This window comes from Nicotiana sylvestris, chromosome 1 (genome assembly GCF_000393655.2).
Source record: "Nicotiana sylvestris chromosome 1, ASM39365v2, whole genome shotgun sequence".
Lineage (NCBI taxonomy): Eukaryota > Viridiplantae > Streptophyta > Magnoliopsida > Solanales > Solanaceae > Nicotiana > Nicotiana sylvestris.
Genome location: NC_091057.1, coordinates 92,418,707 through 92,425,038, shown reverse-complemented (window position 1 = coordinate 92,425,038; position 6,332 = coordinate 92,418,707).

The window sequence follows — 6,332 nt, the reverse complement described above, 5'->3', positions numbered from 1 at the left end:
CTATTGTGTCATTTGGGATGTGTGTGAAAAATTTCAGGTCATTCGAACGTGGTTTGATAGACTTTTTTATCGAAAGCGGAGTTTAGAAGATTTTGGAATTCTTAGGCTTGAATCCGATGCGATTTTGGTGTTTTGATGTTGTTTTGAGTGTTTCGAAGGTTGGAACAAGTTTGAATGAAGTTATGGGATATGTTGGTATGTTTGGTTGAAGTCACGGGGGCCTCGGGTGAGTTTCGGATGGTTAAACGGACCATTTCAAGTTATTGGAACTTGCAGAAAAATCTGCTGAAGTGTTGCAGAAAGAAGTGCTTTGCGTTCGCGAGTGGACCCTTGCGTTCACGAAGGGTTAGCAAGTGAGGCTGATGATTTGGCCTTCGCATTCGTGAGGGAGGTCCCACGTTCGTGAAGGGCTGTGCAATTGAGCTACGAGTTCGCGAGAAGGGGAACGCATTCGCGAAGGGTTGGAGTCAGGAAGCATCGCGTTCGCGAGAGGTCAGACGCATTTGCGAAGGAGGAAAATGTGGTCAATGTTAGTTGTGCTTCGCAAACGCGAGGCTTTGACCGCATTCTCGAAGAAGGTTTTGAATGTCCAGGCAGAATGTTTAAATAGCCATTGTCCGCGATTTTGGGGCTAACTTTCACCATTTTTGGGCGATTTTGAAGCTTTTTGAAGAGGATTGAAGAGGGATTCAAGGGGGAACACTTGGAGGTAAGATTTATGGACTTAATAATCGATCCTAATGTGAATTCTACCTAATTAATCATGGAATTTAAGCCTAATATTGAAGAACTAGGGCTTGTAATTGGAGACCTAAAATTAGGGATTTGAGGGATCATTTGAGGTTGGATTTTGATGATTTTGATATGAATGAAATCGGGGAGTGATAAGGAGTCTATTAATGTAATTTTTATCGGAATCCGAGATGTGGGCCCGGGGGTTGGGTTTGGCCAATTTTAGGATTTGTGTTTTAATTTGATTTCTTTCAAGTGGTCTTTGTTTCCATAGCATATTTTGACGGTTGCACTGATTTTGGTTAGATGGAGCATCCGGAGGTCGATTCCAGAGGCAAAGGCATTGCGGGCTAGAGATTTGGACCGGATATATGTGAGTAATGATTGTAAATGTTGTCCTGAGGGTATTAAACCCCGGATTACACATCGTTGTGCAATATTGAGGTGATGCACAAGCTAGATGACGAGCGTGGGGTCGTGCACCACTGGGGATTGTGACTTAGTCCATCCCGAATGACTGTTTTACTGCGTATTTGATTAAAAACTATTTGCTATCATCATGTTTTGGGATGAATGCCATATTTGGGCATGTTTTAACTATTTGGACCCTTAGGGGATTTTTACTGATATTTCCTCACTGTTTTGACTTTATACTTGTACTCAGTCATGCTATATTCTACTGTTTTCATAACTCAGCCATGTTTACTCTGTTTTAACACATTAAATGATATTCTAAATGATAATTTGGGCTGAACATCATGTTTTACTATTGCCCGAGTGGCTTATGATATTCTGACCGAGTAAGGCCGAGGGCCTGTGTTGTGAGGATACACTGATTTATGATAATGAGGTCGAGGGCCTGAGATTGTATGCCACGAGGTGGCTTGTTGATATGAGGCTGAGAGGCTACCAATTATGCCACGAGATGGCTTGATATTGCACTTGGGCCGTAAGGGGCCCCTCTCGGAGTCTGTACACCTCCAATGAGCGCGGGTACCCATTGTGATATGAGATATAGCCCGAGGGGCTGGTGTTATTCCATGTTATTGCCCGATGGGCGGATTCTGTTGACATGGTGCCCGAGGGGCAGATTTTATGTGTTTGTCTATTCTAGCTGCTTTTCACTTAATTGTTTACTATTAAAAAGGTGTTTTAAAGAAGCTTCTTCTAAACTAAGGTGTCTTTATATGTTTTCACTATTTCATTGCTTTTACTGGTTTTATACTGCTTCTTTATAGCATGTTGATGTGCTTTTACGTGATTTCTTATCACTCAGTCTTCATTTATTATTATTACTCACTAAGTTGGAGTACTCACTTTACTCCCTGTACCCTGTGTGTAGATTCAGGCACTTCAGATCCTACTAGCGAGTGTTGATTCTTCCAGCTCAGGCGGATTTGGAGATTCACTAGGTAGCTGCTCGGCGTTCGCAGCCCAGTGCTTCTCCCTCTATCTTATTTTCTCTTGTTTTAGTTCCGTAGTAGACTATGTACTCCTCCTGTTTTTAATCGGTTAGTTGATGCTCTTGACTGGTGACACCCCGATGTCGGGCTATGTCTATTCCGCAAATTGTCTTATTCACCTTTACTTTGGGGTTATTATTATGTTTAAGACTTAATTTATATTATTTTAACTGCTTAAAATGAATTCGGTGTGTGTCGGCTGGCCTTGTCCTCATGAGAGGCGCCATCACGACCGGGTCCGGGTTTAGGGTCGTGATAAGTTGGTATCAGAACCTAGGTTGCATAGGTATCATGAATCATGAGCAGGTTTAGTAGAGTCTCGTGGATCGGTACGGAGATGTCTGTATTTATCCTCGAGAGGTTGTAGAACCTTTAGGAAAAACTTCATATTCTTGAAATTCTTGTCGTGCAAATCTATTGATCCGAGTACTAAACTTCTATTATTCTATTCTCTCACAGATGGTGAGGACACGCATTACCGGTTAGGATGGACGACCACCAGTATCACCAGTCGTGGTCGCAGTTGGGGTAGGGGTGTGGCCCGCACGGCAGCTAGGGCAACACCTACAGATCTACCAGCCGCCCCATTTCAGGATCATATCCTAGTTGTGGACGCTCCAGCAGCACCAGCTCAGGCACTAGATGTACCCATTGTGATTCCGGGTCTTCAGGAGGCCTTGGCTTAGATTCTATCAGTATGCACTGGCCTAGCTCAGGCGGTCTCAGTTACTACAGCTACAACTACTTCTTAGATCGGGGGAGGCACTCAGACTCCCGCCGCTCGCACACCTGAGCAGGTCGTGCAGGGACTTCAGACACCGGGGGCATGTCCAGCCCAGCCGGTTGTAGCTGCTCAAGACTATGTAGCTCCTTCCATGCCAGAGGATGAGCAGTGTAGGTTGGAGAGGTTTGGTAGACTTCAGCCTTTGACTTTCAGTGGTGCAGAGGGCGAGGATGCCCAGGGTTTCTTAAACAAATGTCATAGGATTCATCACACAACGGGTATTCTAGAGATCAGCGGGGTCACTTTCACTACTTTTCAGTTTTCTGGAGCTGCCTTCACTTGGTGGGAGGCTTATGAGAGGCGTAGGCCTATTGGTGCAGCACTCTTTACATGGAAGCAGTTCTCTGTTCCCTTTCTAGAGAAGTATGTGCCGCAGTCTCGTAGAGAGGAGCTGCGCAGGCAGTTTGAGTGGTTGCGTCAGGGAGAGATGACTATGACGCAGTATGAGATGAGGTTCTCTAAGTTAACTCGTCATGCTATTTGGTTGGTTCCGATAGATAGAGAGAGGATTAGGAGGTTTGTGGATGGCCTCACTTATCAGCTTCATATTCTCATGACCAAGGAGAGGGTGTCTGGTGCTATTTTTGAGGAGGTTGTAGACATTTCTCGTGAGATTGAGTCAGTTCGTCGCCAGGAGCGAGATGAGAGGGAGGCCAAGAGACCTTGAGGATTTGGTAGTTATGGTAGTGCTCCTTTGACAGGTCAATTTCAGCATGGTAGAGGCCGTCCATTTAGGCATGCTCAGCCAGCTCGCACAGGTTATAATGGGGTGTCATTGAGTCATGGTTCTCACAGTTCTCATCAGGGCCAGTCATCACTTAATGCCCTTCCAGCTCAAAGTTCGTCCTGTGCTCCATTAGTTCAGGGCTCTTCTATGCCAGGTGCATCTGCTAGTCATTCCGCTTCTAGAGATTCCCTTCAGTCCCCATCCCCAACACTTGGGAGTTGCTATGAGTGTAGAGAGATGGGTCATATGTGAAGGCAGTGTTCTTGTCGTCTTGTGGGTTCATCTCAGTAGAGGAGTCAGCCATCGGTTTCAGCACCAGTTACTTCATTACCACCCGCCTAGCCAGCTAGGGGTGGAGGTCAGCCAGCTAGGGGTCACCCTAGAGGGGGAGGTCGATCAGGTGGAAGTCAGGCCTATTTCTATGCACTTCCAGCTAGACCCGATGTTATTGCTACCGATACTATTATTATAGGTATTGTCTTAGTCTACCACAGAGATGCCTTTGTATTATTTGATCCCGGTTCCACTTATTCTTATGTGTCATCATACTTTGCTCGTTATTTGGATACACCCTGTGAGTCCCTTGTTTCACCTGTTCATGTATCTACTCTAGTGGGCGATATCGTTGTTATAGACCATGTGTACCGGTCATGTGTGGTGACTATTAGGGGTCTGGAGACTCGATTGGATCTATTGTTGTTATGTATAATGGATTTCGATGTTATTTTGGGCATGGATTGGATATCTCCATGTCGTGCTATTTTGGACTGTCATGCTAAGATAGTGACATTGGCTATGCCGGGTGTGCCACGAATTGAGTGGCGAGGTTCGACGGATTATGTTCCCAGTAGTGTAATTTTATTCTTGAAGGCCCAGCGTATGGTTGGGAAGGGTTGTCTTTTGTATTTAGCCTTTGTGAGGGATGTCGGTGTAGAGACTCCCAGTATTGATTCTGTTCTAGTTCTGAGAGATTTTTCCTGATGTGTTTCCTGCAGACCTGTCGGGCATGCCACCGGACAGGGATATTGATTCTGGTATTGACCTGGTGTCGGGCACTCAGCCTATCTCTATTCCACCGTATCGTATGGCACCAGCGGAGTTGAAGGAGTTAAAGGAGCAGCTTCAGGAACTCCTTGATAAGGGGTTCATTTGGCCTAGTGTGTTGCCTTGGGGTGTACCGGTTCTATTTGTGAAGAAGAAGGATGGCACAATGAGGATGTACATTGATTATAGGCAGTTGAACAATGTAACAGTTAAGAACAAGTATCCTTTACCTCGAATTGATGATTTATTCGACCAGCTTTAGGGAGCGAGAGTGTTCTCCAAGATTGATCTCCGTTCAGGTTATCACCAGTTGAAGATCAGGGATTCGGATATTCTTAAGACGGCTTTCAGGACCCGATATGGTCATTATGAGTTCTTAGTGATGTCTTTTAGGCTGACCAATGCCCCAATAGCGTTTATTCATTTGATAAACAGCGTGTTTCGGCCTTATCTCGACTCGTTTGTCATAGTCTTCATTGATGATATTCTGGTGTACTCGCATAGTCAGGAAGAGCACGTGGAGCATTTGAGAGTTGTGTTACAGAGATTGAGGGAGGAGAAGTTTTATGCAAAGTTCTCCAAGTGTTAGTTTTGGCTCAGCTTAGTGGCTTTCTTGGGGCACGTGGTGTCCAGCGAGGGTATTCAGGTTGATCCGAAGAAGATAGAGGCGATTTAGAGTTGGCCTAGACCGTCCTCAACCACAGAGATTCGTAACTTTCTTGGTTTGGTGGGTTATTACCGCCGGTTTGTTTAGGAATTCTCATCTATCGCATCGCCCTTGACCAAGTTGACTCAAAAGGATGCTCTATCCAGATGGTCGGATGAGTGTGAGGAGAGCTTTCAGAAGCTCAAGGCTGCCTTGACCACAGCTTCAGTGTTAGTTTTGCCATCAGCTTCAAGTTCATATACCGTGTATTGTGATGCTTCAAGAGTTGGTATTGGGTGTGTATTGATGCAGGAGGGTAGAGTTATTGCTTATGCTTCTCGTCAGTTGAAGCCCCATGAGAAGAACTACCTTGTTCACGATTTGGAGTTGGCTTCCATAGTTCACGCGTTGAAGATTTGGAGGCATTATTTATATGATGTGTCTTGTGAGGTGTTTATTGATCATCATAGCCTCCAGCACTTGTTCAAGCAGAAGGATCTCAATTTGAGGCAGCGAAGATGGTTGGAGTTGCTAAAGGATTATGATATTACTATCTTGTACCATCCGGTGAAGGCCAATGTGGTGGCCGATACTTTGAGCCGAAAGGTAGTGATTATGGAGAGTTTGGCATATATTCTAGTTGGGGAGAGACCTCTTGCAGTTGATGTTCAGGCCTTGGCCAATCGGTTCGTGAGGTTAGATATTTCGGAGCCCAGTCGAGTTCTAGCTTGCGTGATTTCTCAGTCTTCCTTATATGATCGCATCAGAGAGTGCCAGTATGATGATCCTCATTTACTTGTCCTTAAGGACAGATTTCAGCACGATGATGCCAGAGATATGACTATTGTTGATGATGGGGTGTTGAGGATGCAGGGCCGAATATGTGTGCCCAATATAGATGGGCTTCGGGAGTTGATTCTGGAGGAGGCCCATAGT